The sequence below is a fragment of the Rattus norvegicus genome, chromosome 2 (genome assembly GCF_036323735.1).
Source record: "Rattus norvegicus strain BN/NHsdMcwi chromosome 2, GRCr8, whole genome shotgun sequence".
In the NCBI taxonomy this organism is placed as follows: Eukaryota; Metazoa; Chordata; class Mammalia; order Rodentia; family Muridae; genus Rattus; species Rattus norvegicus.
The window spans coordinates 242080063-242099744 of record NC_086020.1 but is presented as its reverse complement, the minus strand read 5'-3'; the positions used below and the strand labels follow the sequence as shown (position 1 = coordinate 242099744).

The 19682-nt window shown below is 37.9% G+C and overlaps 2 long non-coding RNA genes across 9 annotated transcripts in view; one reads left to right on the top strand and one right to left on the bottom strand.

Annotated features, from left to right (window-relative positions):
- Nucleotides 1–4578: 4578 nt before the first annotated feature.
- Nucleotides 4579–16478, bottom strand: LOC120100970 (uncharacterized). Its single transcript, XR_005501405.2, has 4 exons — nucleotides 16144–16478; nucleotides 11149–11214; nucleotides 6935–7163; nucleotides 4579–5124 (listed from the first exon to the last, which is right to left on the bottom strand). It is a non-coding gene; the product is annotated as an uncharacterized LOC120100970 (long non-coding RNA).
- The window catches only part of LOC108350139 (uncharacterized), a 133220-nt gene continuing 129598 nt past the window's right edge, over nucleotides 16061–19682 (top strand). For 2 of the 8 annotated variants that reach the window (XR_010064529.1, XR_005501402.2), the window contains exon 1: nucleotides 16080–16630. This is a non-coding gene — a long non-coding RNA (uncharacterized LOC108350139). Of the gene's footprint in view, nucleotides 16631–19682 lie in introns of all 8 variants that reach the window. The other 6 variants (XR_010064531.1, XR_010064530.1, XR_001836959.3 and 3 more) reach the window with 6 other exon arrangements.

Below are 19682 nucleotides of genomic sequence, written 5' to 3'. Positions count from 1 at the left end.
AATAAATATCTTGGAAAATAAATTTGAAAATTTGAAGAAAATACAAAATTGTGAACAGTAAATTAGTCTAACACAAGTAGGACTGAATATATGATTAAAAATACCAAGAAAGAGAAAGTAAATACGGCCATGTTTATTTAAACCCATTTGCATGTAGATTCTAGAAGGTTAATATGACTGAAGAAAGTTCCACGGAATCTTTTCACATAGTGTATACATAAGTAGTCCAGAAAATATGTTAAAACTTTAGTCAATCAAATCTACTGAGATAATATTTTAAAAGCTTGAGACTAATTGTCAAAACTATAGTTTTTAAAGTTGTTCACATGCATGCGTACAACTGATCTTTAAAATTACATAGACTGTGTTATTCTAAGCAATAAAGAAAAATAATCGTGTCTGGGTTCATGTGTACCACTGACCACTTTAGTGTCTTCCCTTTCCTTTTCCCCAAAATGTTTCAGCTCAGATTTAGCTCAGGGGGTTCTCTTGGCTGTGGGCAGTCAATAGGAGACCTGGGCTTCAGAAGAAGAAGAAAAAAAGGCAGGTCCTAGTGATTCAATCAGCTGAGAGGCTGAACTGAGCTTTCTGGGATTCAGCTATTTACACCCATGTGGATTCAAGAATTTATTTGGAATTTATTTTGGAATTTATTCACTGCCAGAATCAAAGTGAAGCTAAACTAGGAACGATTTTTTTTCCAAACGTAATAAATGCGGTCTTACTTCCAATCCAAATCCCATGGCTGTTCTTTAAGGGGTAAAACTCCGCCACTGTGCTTTTCTCACCTGCCCCTCCTCAGCCGAAACGTTCCACAGCTTGGGCTATTTATCTTCCAATTGATGGAGTTTGATTCCTCTGCCCTACCACAGTTGAGAATTGCAAGCACTTAGCTAAATGATTTTTCTGCTGACAAAAGTTTATTTTTAACTTAGATGGTTACTTAAAGAAAATGACTTCTTAGAAATAGTCTAAAGATTGTTTGAACCTACAGTCCAAAACAGGCTCACAGTGTTTGAATAGATAAAGTGAAAGACGCCTATAACAGCATTTAACTGGACTGTTTACCAACCTATGCTTCTATTACCGAGGCCTCTCTTATCTGCGAAGCCTCCACGGGGAAGCTTTGAGAGAGAATAGCCAATAATCATGTAAATGATTGCCATCTAAACACGAGGCTGTCTTTCTCCAAGTCCAGGAAATCATTGTGTGAAGTGTACTGAGTGAGCTGCCTTACTCAGAAGACACAGATCTCAGCTCTTTCCAGAAATCTGTGTCTATTTTTCTAACTCCTATTCAGAAAAAAAAATTATCAGGGTCCACATGACAGACTCCAAGAAAAAAAGAGTAAGAGCTGTGACCACATTTCATGAAGAGTGGGTTGAATTTTCTAACTAATGTTATATTTTGCCTGGTTAGCTGGTCATTTTATGTATCATCAACAAAGGCATTATTACCAGCTAGTCAGTTCTGTGCCTGCATTTTCTGTCAGCTATTGAAAATCTGACTTCTTTTTTGGAACATTACATTCATCCTTGCATAGAGCCTGGATTGCCTTGTTCATATTGTTTATAGTTGAATGATTCATACCATTTTTAGCATTTTTTTACAACCAAGGACAAAGAATATTGGAAACTTTGGGGATTTAGACTTAAAACTTCCTCTATGATGACAAAGCCAACTCTTCCCTTCACATAGGTATCTTGTGCTCCAGGGTCTGATCCTCTGGACTCAGTCAGGCTGGGTTTCCACCCTCTGGTTGACTTAACTCTCTGTTGCCCATGGTGGGCACTGCCCCTAAACTGCAAAGAAAGGATGTTTTGATGTCAGTTCTTTTGCAGTTAGTACTAACTTAAGTATGTTTGACCTCATGCATTATCTTGACGTCTATGTTTTTGAAAGCCTAGCTTGTCTCATCCTTTAGTTCTGCTATAAAATATTTTAGACATTCAATTATTTTCCTTGTTGGTTTTTGAGTTTTTCCTTTTTCTTTTTTTCTTTTTTCCTTTTCCTTTTTCTTTTTTCCATATTCTTTTTCGAAGGATAATTTCACTCTAGCTCTGCTACCCCTAGTCTACATTATTGGTTATATTTATGATTTAAAATGAGTAGTTTAAACAAAAAACATGGCATAAATGTGACCATTGTCTATGGAAACTATATAGTGATGTATATTTTTAGTATCTGACTCAACGTGATCTTCTTTGCCTAGTACATATATCTAATGGATTTTACCTAGCTTATTTCTGGTTTTATTTTGAATGTATTATCTTACATAAAGATAATATCATTGTAGTATTTTGCATTCCCTTTTTCCAAATTATTTTCTCTCACTTTTTATCAAAACGTGGGTCCTCTTTTCTAATATGGAAGAAAGACGTTGTTGAGACATTGAGGTGAGAGAAATAGAATCTCAAACCTCCAAAGCTACGTGTGGGTCAGTCTGCACAAGGTTGTTTTGGGATCTCAATGAGAAAAATAACGCAGACGCTTAGCACTGTGGTTCCAGCTAAGTGAGCGAGTGCATCCCTCAGTCCTTCCACAGGTGCTGGCAGCAGAGGGGAGGCAGCCAAGACAGGCACACATTCCACCCTGAAGGACACCTTCCACTAGGCTCCCTGCCTTCCAGTGATGGGTCACACATGCCTGTAGCAACAGTTGAGATAATTTAAAATCCTCCCCAATTTTTCTGAAATATGATAGTCTGAAGTTAAGAATGATGCCCTTTAAAAAAGATTTGTTTCTAAAGTGTTTCTATGGATTGTATTTTACCCAATCTCCATGAGTGATATAAACATTATTTTTCTACATCTGTGTGTGTGTGTGTTTGTGTGTGTGTGTGTGTGTGTGTGTGTGTGTGTGTGTGTGTGTATGTGTGAAAAATAGAATCATTGAAGGGTTAACAATTGCATAACTCTGCCCTGTCTCTAGATATATTTCACAAATATTTATGGAGCATTAAATAAATCTGAAGTTACTATGACAACCTTCTTTCTAAAAGCAGACTTTGTGTAAGCAACGTTATATATGCATAAAGCTCTGTACTAATAAGACCTGTTGTTTTGTAGGCTAAGTTAAAATTTAAAAAGCAGATAAAATTGGATCTTCCTGAGTGTACAACACAATGAAGAGAGACATGAAATAAAATATCAAATACAAATTAATTACAAACAATGGAAGGTGACTGTGAAAAGGAAGGCAGTTCATTATCTGTCTTGATAGCAGGTGTTTTCATTATCGCTTTTTAAAAGTTTATTCCTTTCATCTGATGAAATGTTTGTTCGAAACAGTACATTCAGCAGATTACTAATATGATGAAATAGATCAGAGAGGGGATGCGTAGGCTGAAGGACAAGAACAGAATCTTAATGGCCTATTTTGCCCTTCACCAGCAAGCAGCATTCTGAAGGAGTCTCCACAGAATTCTAGAGATGCGAGAAATAACTTTTCCATCAATGGTACAAAGAGAAAGGGAATTTAATGAACTTTACAGAAGTTAAAGTAATTTTAAACTCATTAAACTTGCACAGCAATCTTTTATTGTTTCTTATGAAAAATCCTTGGGAATAAGAAACTACATTTCAATATTCTCCTGGGGCGTCTACATTCTATATAAATATGCACATCTCGGTAAAACACGTAACAATGGTGGAAAACTGTTTGAACATGTATATTTAAAAGGATATGTAGATGAAATGAAGTAACTAAATCTACAAATTTAATTAGCCCACAAAATTCACAAAACTAACTCTTCAAAGTCAAACATGCGCTCAAACTTGCAAATGTTTAAAAGATCCCGAGTTACCCATTCTTCTTGGTCAGGTCACAGAGCCGAGACGCACACACTGAGTGCTGGTGTTAGTTACTGCTCCTTGCTGTTCCTAGGGAAAAGGTTAATTAAATACTATTTTCATTTTAGTATATTTTGATGTTCTTGAATAATACTTGCTAAAGGAACTTGTTTTTAATATTTGAATGTTCTCTTCACGGATACTAACTAATCTTCTTAAAACTTTTAGATTTTCTTAAGCCTGAGAAGCCACAACTCTGATAAATATCAACTTTTATCAGTAAATGAGCATGCTGGAAATGTAATAGAGGTAATTCACTGTTGGGTTCCAATCTTTTGTTGGGTACAAAAGTCTCATGCCAGTGAGACAATTGTATATGACAAATCTGAATGACACAGTTGCATTTTTTGCAATTAACGATTTAGTGCTATTCCAGACTCTATAAGGAAAGGATCTAGCCTCTGTGTCAGTTTTACTTTGAGACTTAGCATATGACTCATGGCCAGAGAAATTTGTATATCCTTCTGTTTGGGTGAAGTCACATTCTTACTTTACATATCAACAGGACATTATTAGAGTAAGTTAGGAGAAGAATGGGAGGAAGGGATGAGGGGGGGAGGCAAGTAAGGGTGGAAGATAGGAGGGGAGGAAGAGAGAGGGAAAGAGGGGAGGAGGGAGGGAAAAAGCAGGGAGGAGGAGAAATAAATGTTCATTGGTAAGGGTTAGTGCAGTGTTCTGAAGCACTAACTGCCCATTTATCGTTAAATATATATTTAAATACCTACTTCCTAATGTCTGTAACTTGTTTATGCTTGACATTCTGGTTCAAATGCACGGAATTTCATGGTCAATCACTAAGTTTGTGGTCTTTTAGTTTTACTCTTCTCATGTTCTTTGTAACTAATCGAGTAAAGAACATTTGTAGAAAAGTCAGCTTTCTGCTTTTACTCAAGTATTTTGGCTAATGATGCTTGAGAATCATAGATAGACGTATATGTATATAGACATAGAGACAGAGCAATGTATGTTCTATATGTTAAATTCTGTAGTCATGGTGAGGGTCAACAGTCTGGATATATTTCTTCATGTGTTGCCTCCTACTGAAGAAAGTGTTAGTTGATTTCCCTCTCCTTTGTCTTCTAACACTTACCCCACCCTAACACATGCACTTTAATCTGATTCTGCTTTTCTTTGAAGATACTCCATCAGCAATTGGATAGCTTTCACTGAGGCTATCAAGTGTCCAGAAACTCACACATTCCATCTCTAGATCCATAAATGATAGGATCTTGCTTCTGTCGTTGCAAAAACCATCTTGTCTATCTCCTCTCATCTATATAAGGAAACATTTTAGCATTATTTCCATATATATATATATATGTATATATCTCCTTGGTAGATTTTAACACTAATAGTTGAAGATCAGAATCAAAAAAGGCACAATTATGTAAGCATTTTATCCAAATATAGCATATGGAACATAAAAGAGCACACATTTTTAAATTAAAGATTGATTTAAATGATTTTAAATTAACAATGATTAAAGATTATTATGAGATGTTGCAAAATGACATGATAAGCCAAGACTGAGTTTAAGAGTAACAATGAGGCTGGTCATTAAATAAATCTATGAAATACTTCTTCAACACTTCATCCAGTAATAGTGTAACAACTGATTTTACTCTATTATTTCCCCTTTTCTGCATAAATAGAAAAGAAGGATATATAATCTTGAATCATTCTTTAATTCAACAATAAGTGTTATGATTCACTCATGTTACTCGTGCACACGTTCATTGTGGGTGCATATGTTTGCTTTATTCTAATTACTGTAGAGTTGTCTTCTTTGAGTCTCTGTTGTCATAAACATGACTCAGTCAAACTGGATGGGAAGGGTTTCCTCATCTTCAGCTTCAAGGGAACAGTCTATCAATTACTGAAGGAAATCAAGGCAAGGACTCAAGAAGGAGCAGAGGCAGGGTCCATGCAGGAAAGCTTCTTACTGGCTCGCAGAGCCATCTTACTTATACAGTCCAGGCACACCTGTCTAGGAATGCCAATGTTTATGGTGGCCTGGGCTCTCTAACATCACATAACAATCAGGCAACTTCCCCCAAAGACAAACCCACAGGTCAAACTGATAGGGAAATTTTCTTAGTTGACATTTCCTCTACACAGGTGTATGAAGGTGACAACCAGAATCCGTCCTTACATTCAAATCCCAATGTGGCAATCTAGTAGAGAATTCTACTAGAAGTAGTAACCACTTCTAGCTAGAATGGGCATGGGAGGGTTTTTCAGCCTGGATAAGAAGTGTCGTAATGAACAGCCTTGCATACAGTAAAGCATGTGAGACATACATGTGATGTGTACCCATGAGTGAAATGAAATACTAGCCTGGTTATTTGGAAAAGAACCATGATTCTTTTGCAATTGTGTAATACAGTGCAAATGAGTTGTGACCTTAAATTCTATGAACAAGTTGCAGGGTCACAAAAATCTCTCTGTGTACCTGAAGGAGGGTAGCACACTCCGCAGCTTCAGACAGCTGGGTCCCCTATGTCATCACGTCTGCTTTTCATGGCTCAACCTCACCTGCCCAAAAGCATACTTTAGTTCTTGGATAAAACTGTCTAGCTGATCTCACATATTAGCAATGCTAGAGTCAAGATTGTTTTGGAACACCTTCAATTCCTTCCTTTCTTTCAGACTTTAATTTCCAACATTAATGACATTCATTCTTACTTCCTTCGAATATTCAGAACATTCTCTACAGCAGCTCCCATTTTCATTGAAGAATTAGATACATCTTTCAATTTACCTAATCTCATCACTGTCAACTCAGTCTCTTTCAGACCCCTCCACACTGTGCTTGCTTTTATACTCCCATCAAAGAGGCACAGAACATGTGGTGGATGGCTTCCTAAGAAGAATACCCTGTTCTTTCTTCACTCAAGCTAGTGTCAAACAACTCATCCTGGAAGAGAAGGCTCAGCACATCTTCTCTCCAGTGTCTTCATTCACCTGTTTTCTGACCCTTCTCTTTGCCTTCTCGCACTACACATCTTCTCTTTCAGTTCACTGACACTATCCTGGGTTTACTATTTCAAACTCTCAAACCATTCTTTCACCAAAATACTTACATAATTTATACATCACTTCTTACTTTAATCAAACATCTTCTGTTTTTCAACTCTTTTCTTGTCCACTTTGATAGAGTTGTATCCATAAGCAGAATCCTCCCTCCTCATATTTTATGCTTCTTTTCAATAATCTCGTCTTCTTCCAAATTCATTTTTCCACACCGCATAATCCATACATGACTATTTTATCTGCTGGTTTTTATTTTACTCTAAATGAGGACACTTCAACCTTTCATGAACAAGATATTGAAAAAGTGCCGTGTACATCTTGTTCAATAAATCATTAGTTATTTCTGATTTAAAAATTAACAGTATATTCCTGAAATTTCAAAACCAACAAGCTATCCTTTCTTCTTGACCTAAAAATTATATAAAATATGGAGCTGTTTTGCTTTTTTTTTAAAAAAATTCTCAGAAATTAAGTTCTCTAAGAAATATGGACTATAACACTCATGGATATTGTTAATGAAGCACAATCACAACCAATCTAGGCAATAAAACAGACAAAAATATGTCATGGTTTTATTTCAGTCTACAAATTTACAGTTTTAGGGACTAAATGCATGTGTTTGTTTTTTACTGCTCAAAACTCCTAAATAATTCATTTGATACCAAAATATGTTTATAATTTTAAATTTTCTGTAAGTTCATGACAGACATGAGCCCATCAGGGAAGTACTTAGGAGTTTTTATTGTGGAGAAGACAGTTATCTACAGTGTGAAATCATTTACTAAATTTATTACATTGGGTCATCAATTTAATGTTTATAAGCAAATTTCTTCATCTGAAAACTAGTGATAAGATGTGTTCATCTATTCCACCTTAAGCAGCATATATTGAAAATCTAGAGAATGGCTTTCTTTTTTTTTCTTTTAGTTTATGGGATATTTTTATTCATTTACATTTCAAATGTGATCCCCTTTCTTGGTTTCCTGTCTTTAAACCCCTTTTCACATTTTCCAGTCCCTTAATCTATAGGGTGTTCCCACACCCATCCACATGCCCTTTCCCACCTCCCTGCCCTGACATTCCACTACTCCTCCAGGTGGGGATAGGGGGCCAGAGCCTTGGCAGCACCAAAGGATTCTCCTCCCATTGGTGACCAACAAGACCATTCTCTGCTAAATAAGCAGCTGGAGCTATGGGTCTGTCCATGTGTACTATTTGGGTGGTAGTTTAGTTCCTGGGAGCTCTGGTTGGTTGGCATTGTTACTCTTATGGGGTTGCAAACTCCTTCAGTTCCTTCAATCCTTTCTCTAACTCCTCCAATAAGGACCACATTCTCAGTTCAATGGTTGCCTGCGAGCTTCTGCCTCTGTATTTGTCATGCTCTGGCAGAGCCTCTTGGGAGACAGCTGTATCAGGCTCCTGTCACCATGTACATCTTGAAATCAGTGATATTCTATGGGATTGGTGGCTCTATGTATATGGGCTGGATCCCCAGGTGGGACAGTAATTAGATGACCTTTCCTTCAGTCTCTGCTCCAAACTTTGTCTCCATATTTCTTCCTATCGATATTTGTGTCCCCCCTTCTAAGAAGGACTGAAGCACCCACACTTTACTCATCCTTCTTCTTGAGCTTCATGTGTTCTGTGGATTGTATCTTGAGTAATCTGAGATTTTGGGCTAATATCCACTTATCAGTGAGTGCATATCATGTCTGTTTTTTTGTGATTGAATTACCTCATTCAGGATCATATTTTCTAGTTCCATCCATTTATCTATGAATTTCATGAAGTCATTGTTTTTAATAGCTGAGGACTCCATTGTATAAATATATAACATTTACTGTATTCATTCCTCTGTTGACAGGAGCTGACACTGTGACACATCACTCTATACACAGATCCCCTGAGGAGATAGATAGATTCTCAGAAACAAGGACAATCCTGAAAGAATAGGTAAGACCATCACTTATGCTCACATACCTGGCCTAACAGAAACCCACCTGGAGACCTATAGACACAGGAACTAAGGAGTAGTTTGGGACAGGCTCCTTCAAGTTTCTGCCTGCACCCAGAGCTGAACCTATGACACAGCTTTCTGTACCCAGATCCTGCCAGAAGAAAGCCTGTCTATAAGAGTGATGACACACAGGCTTACAGGGGAATCAAACCACTGTCAGAGACAGCAAGACCAGCTGAGGTAGGTAGATGGCAGGAGGCAAGGGCAAGAACCAAAACAACAGAAAGGACACTTGGCATCATCAAATCCCAGTTCCCCTACCACAGCAAGTCCTAGATAACCCAGCACACCAGGAACGCAAGATTTTGAGTTAAAATCACAACTCATGATGATGTTAGAGGACTTTAAGACAGACATGAATAATACCCTTAAAGAAAGGCAAGACAGCACAGGTAAACAAGTCGAAGCCCTTAACGAGGAAACACAAAAATCCTTTAAAGATTTATAGGAAAACACAACCAAACAGGTGAAGGAACTGAACAAAACAATTGAGGATCTAAAAATGGAAATAGAAACTATAAAGAAATCACAAAGGGAGAGAAAACTGGGAATAGAAAATCTAGGAAACAGATCAGGAGTCATAAAAGCAAGTACTACCAATAGAATACAAGAGATAGAAGAGAGAATATCAGGGGCAGAAGATACCATAGAAAATATTGACACAGCCATCAAAGATAATGTAAAATGCAAAACACTCCTAACCCAAAACATCCAGGAAATCCAGGACACAAATTGGGAAGGTCAAAACTAAGGATAGTAGGTATAGAAGAAAGCAAAAATTCCCAACTTAAAGGGTTAGTAAATATCATCAACAAAATTATAGAAGAAAGTTTCCATAACCTAAATAAAGAGATGTCCATAAACATACAAGAAGCCTACAGAACTCCAAATAGATTGGACCAAAAAAGAAATTCCTCCCATCATGTAATAGCTGAAATATCAAATGCACAAAAAAGGAAAGAATATTAAAGGCAGTAAGAGAAAAAGGTCAAGTAGCGTATAAAGACAGACCTATCAAAATTACACCAAACTTCTCACCAGAGACTATGAAAGCCAGAAGATCCTGAACAGATGTCATAAGACTCTAAGAGAACACAAATACCATAGAGAAAACAAGATAGTCCATGAAAAACCAAATTTACATAAATACCATAGAGAAAACAAGATAGTCCATGAAAAACCAAATTTACATAATATCTTTCCACAAATTCCGCCCCACAAATGATGATAGGTGGAAAACTCTAACACCAGGAAGAAAATTACACCCTAGAAAAAGCAAGAGAGTAATCAAATTTCAACTAACTCAAAAGAAGACAGCCACCCAAACATAGTTCAATCTTGAACAGCAGAAATAACAGGAAACAACAATCATTATACCTTAATATCTCTCAATATCAATGGACTCAATTCTCCAATAAAAATGACATAGACTACCAGACTGGATAGGTAAAGAGAAACAAGCATTTGCTGCATACAGGAAACACACCTCAGCGACAAGTACAGACATTACCTTAGAGTTAAAGGGTGGGAAAACATTTTCCAAGCAAATGGTCCCAAGAAACAAGCTAGAGTAGCCATTCTTATATTGGGTAAAATCAAATTTCACCAAAAGTTATCAAAAACATAAGGAAGAACACTTCATATTCATCAAAGGAAAAAATCCACCAAGATGAGCTTCAGTCCTGAATATCTATACTCTAAATGCAAGGAAGCCTACATTCATAAAAGAAAGCTTGCTAAAGCTCAAAGCATACGTTGCACCTCACACAATAAAAGTGGGAGACGTCAACACCGCACTCTCAGCAATGGACAGATCATAGAAAAGAAACTAAACAGAGACACAGAGAAACTAACAGGAGTTATGAATCAAATGGATTTAACAGATATTTATAAAACATTTCATTCTAAAACAAAAGAAGATACATTCTTCTCAGGACTTCATAATACCTTCTCTAAAAGTGACCTTATAATGAGTCACAAAACAGGCCTCAACAGATGCAAGAAGGTTAAAAGAAACCCCATGAATTCTATTAGATCACCATCGACTAAGGCTGGTCTTCAATAACAAAAAAATGACAGAAATCCCACATTCATGTGGAAGTTGAGCAACACTCTACACAATGATAACCTGGTCAAGGAAGAAATAAAGAAAGAAATGAAAGACGTAAAAATGTAATGAAAATGAAGGCACAACATACCCAAACTTATGAGACACAATGAAAGCTGTGCTAACAGGAAAACTCATACCTCTGAGTGCCTCCAAAAGAAACTGGAGAGCGCACACACTAGCAGATTCACGGATTCACGTAAAACCTGTAGAACAAAAGGAAGCAAATACATGCTCGATGAGTAGAAGGCAAGAAATGATCAAACTCAGGCTGCAATCAACCAAGTAGAAACAAAAGGACTACACAAAGAATCAACAAAACCAACAGCTTATTCTTTGAGAAAATCAACAAAATACACAAACTCTTAGCCAGAATAACCAGAGGGCACAGAGAGTCTCTCCACATTCACAAAATCAGAAATGAAAAGGGAGACATAAAAACACAGCTGAGGAAATTCAAAATAATCATCAGATCCTACTACGAAAGCCTATACTCAACAAAACTGGTAGATGCAATGGACAATTTTTTAGACAGATACCAGGTACCAAAGTTAAATCAGGATCAGATAAACCATCTAAACAGTCCCAGAATCCCTAAAGACATAGAAGCAGTTATTAAAAGTCTCCCAACCATAAAAAGCTCAGGACTACATGGGTGTAGAGTAGAATTCTGTCAGATGTTCATAGAAGACCTAATCCCAATACTGTTCAAAACATTTCACAAAATAGAAAAAAAAGGATCATTATCCATTTCCTTCTATGAAGTCACAATTCTACTTATGCCTAAACCACACAAAGACCCAAGAAAGAAAGAGAACTTCAGACCAATTTCCCTTATGAATATCGATGCAAAAATACTCAATGTAATTCTTTCAAACTGAATCCAAGAACACATCAAAATGATCATCCATCATGATCAAGTAGGCTTCATCTGAGGGAAGTAGGGATGGTTCAATATATAAAAATTCATCCATGTAATACACTATATCAACAACTTAAAGAAAAACACCCCATGATCATCTCATTAGATGCTGAGAAAGCATTTAACATTATTCAACACCCTTTCATGATAAAAGTCCTGGAAAGAACAGGAATTCAAGGCCCATACCTAAACATAGTAAAAGCAATATACAGCAAACTAGTAGCCAACATCAAGCTAAGTGGAGAGAAACTTGAACAATCCAACTAAAATCAGGGACTAGACAAGGCTGCCTACTCTCTCCCTACCTATTCAATATAATACTTGAAGTCCTAGACAGAACAATCAGCCAACAAAAGGAGGTCAAATGGATTCAAGTTGGGAAGAAAGAAGTCAAAATATCACTATTTGAAGATGACATGATAGTATACATAAATGACCCCTAAAATTCCACCAGAGAACTCATAAAACTGATAAACAACTTCAGCAAAGTAACTGGGTATAAAATTAACTCAAACAAACCAGTAACCTTCCTCTACTCAAAGGATAAACAGGCTAAGTAAGAAATTAGGGACACAACATCCTTCATTATAGTCATAAATAATATAAAATACCTGGATGTGACTCTAACCGAGCAAGTAAAAAATCTGTATGACAAGACCTCAAGTCTCTGAAGAAAGAAATGGAAGCAGATCTCAGAAGATGGAAAGATCTCCCATGCTCATGGATTGGCAGGATTAATATAGTAAAAATGGCCATTTTGCCAAACGCAATCTTCAGATTTAATGCAATCCCCATCAGAATTTCAATTCAATTCTTCATGGAGTTAGAAAGAGCAATTCGTAAGTTCACTTGGAATAACAACAACAAAAACAACAACAAACAAACAAACAGAAAACAAAAACAAAATAACCAACAGGAAACCAGGATAGAGAAAACAATCTTCAACAATAAAAGAACTTCTGGGGGAATCACCATCCCTGACCTCAAGCTATATTACAGAGAAATAGTGATAAAAACTGTACAGTATTGGTACAGAGACAGGCAAGCAAATCAATGGAATAGAATTGAAGACCCAGAAATGAACCCATATACCTATGGTCACTTGATCTTTGACAAAAGAGCTAAAATCATCCAGTGAAAAAAAGAACATTTTTAACAAATGATGCTGGTTCAACTGGCAGTCATCATATAGAGGGATACAAATCGACCCATTCTTATACCCTTGTAAAAGTTTAAGTTCAAGTGAATCAAGGACCTCCACATAAAATCAGCTATATTCAAACTAATGGAAGGAAAAGTGCAGAAGATCCTGGGACACATAGGCACAGGGGGAAATTTCCTAAACAGAATACTAATGACTTATGCTCTAAGATCAAGAAGCAACAAATGGGACCTCATAAAATTGCAAAGCTTCTGTAAGGCAAAGGGCACTGTCAACAGGACAAAACAGGAACCAACAGATTGGGAAAAGATCTTTACCAATCCTACATCCAATAGAGGGCTGATATCCAATATATACAAAGAACTCAAAAGTTGGACTCCAGATAGCCAAATGACCCTATTAAAAATTAGGGTACAGAGCTAAACAGTGAATTTGCAGCTGAGGAATATCAAATGACATAAATACATAAGGAAATGTTCAACGTCTTTAGTCATAAGGGAAATAAAAATCCAAACAACCCTGACGAGATTCTACCTCACACCAGTCAGAATGGCTAAGATCAAAAACTCAGGTGACAACAGATGCTGGCCAGAATGTGGAGAAAATGGAACACTCCTTCACTATTAGTGTTTTTGCAAACTGGTATAACCTCTCTGGAAATGAGTCTAGAGTTTCCTTAGAAAATTGAACATTGTACTACCTGAGGACTCAGTCCTGTATCTCCCGGGCATATATCCAAAAGACGCTCTAACATATAACAAGGACACGTGCTCCACCATGTTCATAGCAGCCTTATCTATAATAGCCAGAAGTTGCCAAACTCCTTTCTTAAGGATGGAGAGATGCCAACATGCCCAACAATGTGAGCAATTATATCAACTAAATAAGTGAGTGCAAATGAACAATCCCAAACCATTGTGTTCTGGATGAAACGACTCCCTCCATTTTTATACTAAGCTATGTTTTGGGTCTCTTTCCTTGTGTTCACTTTTCTGCTGAACATCCTTTAATACCAGCCAGTTGGGGCTGAGTTATGACAATAATATACATGCCTAGGCTGCAGAGCAAGTTCAGTGCTGGACCTTACAGTTTACTGAGGTACATTATCAAAATAAAATACTGTTATGACAAAAATGGCTTTTAAATCATTCAGTATTATGTCACTTGCCAACATCAGAACATTTTTCTATTGTATTCTATGTCTGGGTTAAATTCTTAGTCCATACATAAAGATATTCAAGTAATATTAATAGCTGGAATTAGTATGAGGTGAAATGATTAAGAATATATGTAAATTTTTAGAGGGGGTAAAGAAGTCTAGGATATTAATGATTCATATTTATTTTAGTTATTCGATTAATGCATATCAGAAGTTATGAGAAGAGAACATGTTATTAGCTAGAAAGTACTGAAGGAAAGAAAATGAAATATATGTTGGCTATAGTTGATTTGGAGGTGGCAAGAGGGTTATGGCAAATGCTGATTTATATAATGCTTTTAACAGGGCAGTTTGGTTTTCTGTTAGTACATGATGGTTGACAAGGATTTTGAAAGGAGGAATTTCTAGATTCTCAGACTTGGATTGGGCAATATTTTAGATATGTAAATGTGAATATGTTCATTAATAGGTATATGCCTTATCAGTAAATGCAGAAAGGTATCAATGTTGTGTTTTATAAAAAAGAAAGAGCCAGGAATATGTTTGATAGAGTCAGGTATGGTGAGGTAGGAGGGGTGCTTCTTTGGGCCCTTTCTGAGGTACTCTTCCCTCTGATGTATCAGCCATACAATGGGTTTAGAGTAGAATAGAGTTTATTAAGGGCCAGAGAAGGGAAGTTTAGAAGGGAGTAAAAACACAGAGAGAGAAACAGATACAGAGAAAGACACGAGAGAGAACAAGCAGAAGAAGACAAAGACTTAGAGGAAGAAAAAGGAGAAGAAAGAATTATTATTATTATTATTATTATTATTATTATTATTATTATTATTATTGGAGAGAATGAGAGTGAGACAGAGTGGGGGCAAACAGCCCCTTTTATAGTAAGCTAGGCCTACCGGTGATGCTAGGTAACTTATAGGCAGAGCCTAGAAGGAATGCTAACAAACACGTCCTAGGTAATATGATTGGGACGAGGGAACTAGAGTAATTTGCATAATATTTTTACACTATGAAAAAATGTTTAATATTTAAAGACTGAATGTATAATACCATTATTATAAGGTACATATAATTAGTACAGTTTTAATTTTGTTATTATTAATTATTATTATTGTTGGTGTGTGTGTGTTTGTGTGTGTGTGTGTGTGTGTGTGTGTGTGTGTGTGTGTATTGTGAGCAGGTAGATGTCTACAACATCAGACTTGTAAGTTCAGATAACATCTTGAACGAATATTTTTCCTCCTCTCCCTATATGGAGTCTGAGGATTAAACTTAATTCCTAATATTTGGCAGATGTGATTTTTACCTGCTGAACCATTTCCCCACACCAAGCCCTACTATATATAAATAATATTTGTGTCTCATAGAAAGTAAACCATGCAGTATGTCCTTTGGCTGGTAGGGAGCAAAGTAGGGATTTGTGTCTTTGCCATACTCGACTCAAAAGCCTGTGATTCTCTATTTTGACATTATTTTTGTTTTGTTGTTGTTATTACGGTTTTAATTCCTTTCTATCAACAGAGTAAACATACATTTTTTTCACTAGACTCCAAAATGAAGTGTTTTCTTTCTATCATGAGTTGGTAGAAAACAAAACAGAACAAAAACAAATAAAACAAGACTGATGTAACTAATCAGTGAAAGACAGTTTATTATCGCAAAACATGCTGTAGCATTCCGAAAGTAGACAAACATTAAATATTTAATTATGCTAACATTTTAGCAAGTCTGTCATAGGAATGACGGGGAAGCGGCATTATTTATTACACAGTAGCATCAGTGGTGAGCTTGATGTGACCTCATAAACAATGGAGAGACACTTACTCAGTATCATCATAAACGATGGAGAGACACTTACTCAGTATCATCATAAACGATGGAGAGACACTTACTCAGTATCATTAAGGTTGAAGAAGTTCAAGAAAAACTTAAAGATGTGTTGGCAAAAGGCTGAAGTTTGAGAGTCACGAACTGCACCTAACTTAATTGAGAGAATTGAACGAAACTGAAGTATTTTAGATAGTGTATATGATAGAAGGGATTTGTGGGTAGAGGTGACCACCACTGTCAAACAGTCGTATGCCACTTAAGACATATTACGAAATATGACCGCCATAATGGCAAAGGCATGCCCATACAGCCTGGAGACATGGAGTCAGCGGAGGAAATGGATTCAGGGCAACCGTTCCTCTAGGGATTTAGCAGTTAGAATTTTACAGGCTACAGTTATGCTCCTGTCAACTGAAGTATCTGATGGTGTTCACGATAGCCAGTCAAATAGAACATTTGAAAAGTAACTTCACTTGCAACTGTTTTAACCAATTTAGGAGTACAAACATTGCGTCCTCATTCCTCCTTCTCCTCAGATCACTAATTGAGGTTGGTAAGTGGGGCTGGAGAAACCTGTGAGTTTTACGTGCTCTGGAGTGGGACATTTCGTTGAATGGATCTTAGGTACTAATCTGCACCTATTCTTGTGCCTTAAAGTAATGACGAAGGATGGGTCTTGACACAGATAGTGTCACCTATCAGCACATGACATAAGGCAACACAATGTGCACTGGAGAAGACAAACCAACCAACCCCTTCTCATTCACAAGGCAAAGATTGCTCAGAAGTCAGGTAAAATAGTAAGTGACAAGAAACAAACAGAAAACAAAATAGGGGCAATGAAAAAGCCCAACAAACAAACAAAACAAACCAGTAAAGTCGAGTGATTGGAGCCACTGGACACAGTGTCTACATTCCACAGAAAATACTTCAGTTCATTGTGCAGTTTAGAAATAGCAAACGGTCAAAGTGACACACATTGAACAAATGATTATGGACCCTGTGGGCGGGGAGAACAGTCTGAGTCTTCTACATTAGAGCATTTGCCTTTCCTGTCATATAGGACATTAGATTTAAAAATCGTTAATGAACTTCTCCAAAGAATTCTTTCCAAAAGGGCTCAAGTGAGGATGCTTCAATTCCACTAGGGAGGGAGAAGAAAGCCAAGGGCAGAGGGAGGGCCTGGGTAGGAAGGGAGAGTAGGAGGGGAAAAGAGAAACATGATCATGTATGAGGGAGGCGTGATGGTTTATGTATGCTCAGCCCTGGGATTGCCACTATTAGGAGGTGGGGCCCTGTTGGAGTAGGTGTATCATTATGGGTGTGGGCTTTAAGACCCTCCTCCTAGCTACCTGGAAGTCAGTATTCTGCTAGCAGCCTTCATATGAAGATGTAGAACTCTCAGCTCCTCCTGCACCATGCCTGCCTGGATGTTGCCATGCTCCTGCCTTGATGATAATGGACTGAAACTCTGAACCTGTAAGCCAGGTCCAATTAAATGTTGTCTTTATAAGAGTTGCCTTGGTCATGGTGTCGTTTCCCAGCAGTAAAACCCTAAGACAGGAGGGAACAGGAGTGAAGCCCCAAGGACCAGCAGAATGAATGGAAATATGCAACCTCAGGAGGTGGGAGGTAAGGGGAACCTCTAGATTGTACCAGAGACCTGGGAGGTGAGAGATGCTCAGGACACAGGGGGGTGGACCTTGGATGAAATGCCCTACAGTGGGAAGAGGGAACTTGTCAAATCCACCTCCAGTAGAAAGACAGGGCATCAAGTGGAGGGAGGGGGTTTCTACCTCACAGTCAAAAACCCCAACCCAGAATTGTTCTTGTCTAAAAGAACTGCAGGGACAAAAATGGAGAAGAGACTGAGGGAAAGAAGGTCCAGTGAACAGCCTGAATTGGTATCCTTCTTAGGGGAGGGTCTAAGGCCTGGCACTATTGTTGATGCTACGGTGTGCTGACAAACAGCAGCCTAGCATGGCTGCCTTCTGAAGAGGCCCAAGAGACAGCTGACTGATACAGAGGTAGCTACTAACACTCAACCAGTGGAGTGAATTCAGAGACCCCTGTGTTTGAATTAGGGAAAGGCTGTAAGGAATTGAGGAGGAGGGTGATCCCATAGGAAGACCAGCAGTCTTAACTAACCTGGACACCCAAGATCTTTCAGACAGTGAGTCACCAACCAGGAAGCACATACTAGCTGGTAAGGCTCCTGACACATATATAGCAGAGGACTGCATGGTCTGGCCTCAGTGAGAAAAGATGCACTTAACCCTAGAGAGACTTGAGGCCTCAGGGAGTAGGTAGGTCTAGTGGGGTGTAGGGGAGGGGTTATGGGGGAGTGTGGAGGTATGGGGACATCTTACAGATGGGGGAGGAGGAATGGATGAGGAACTGTTGGATGGCAGAACTGGAAAGGGATAATGACTGGAATGTAAAAATAGATTAAATATAATAATAATAATAATAATAATAATAATAATAATAATAATAGAATTTCTTCTAAAGTTGTTTGGCTTCTTATATTTCCATTTTATTGTCCCCAGAGCATGTGATGTCCCATTTCTCATGTACAATGCTGCCCACATTTCACCTCCACAGACCACAGCTTAGCATGGGAAGGATAAAGGTACTTTGTCTGGATATTTCAGGATTCTGATGGTCAATTTTTTTTTAATTTTATTAACTTGAGTATTTCTTATATACATTTCGAGTGTTATTCCCTTTCCCGGTTTCCAGACAAACATCCCCCTAATCCCTCCCCCCCTTTTTTATGGGTGTTCCCCTCCCCCCATTACCACCCTCCCCCCAACAATCTAGTTCACAGTCTTAGCAGGACCCAGGGCTTCCCCTTCCACTGGTGCTCTTACTAGGATATTCATTGCTACCTATGAGGTCAGAGTCCAGGGTCAGTCCATGTATAGTCTTTAGGTAGTGGCTTAGTCCCTGGAAGCCCTGGTTCTTGGCATTGTTGTACATATGGGGTCTCGAGCCCCTTCAAGCTCTTCCAGTTCTTTCTCTGATTTCTTCAACGGGGGTCCCGTTCTCAGTTCAGTGGTTTGCTGCTGGCATTTGCCTCTGTATTTGCTGTATTCTGCCTGTGTCTCTCAGGAGCGATCTACATCCGGCTCCTGTCGGCCTGCACTTCTTTGCTTCATCCATCTCGTCTAATTGGATGGCTGTATATGTATGGGCCACATGTGGGGCAGGCTCTGAATGGGTGTTCCTTCTGTGTCTGTTTTAATCTTTGCCTCTCTATTCCCTGCCAAGGGTATTCTTTTTCCCCTTTTAAAGAAGAAGTGAAGCATTCACATTTTGATCATCCGTCTTGAGTTTCATTTGTTCTAGGCATCTAGGGTAATTCAAGCATTTGGGCTAATAGCCACTTATCAATGAGTGCATACCATGTGTGTTTTTCTGTGATTGGGTTACCTCACTCAGGATGATATTTTCCAGTTCCAACCATTTGCCTACGAATTTCATAAAGTCATTGTTTTTGATAGCTGAGTAATATTCCATTGTGTAGAGGTACCACATTTTCTGTATCCATTCCTCTGTTGAAAAGGCAATGTGCATCTTCTTAAATTAATGCCTCACA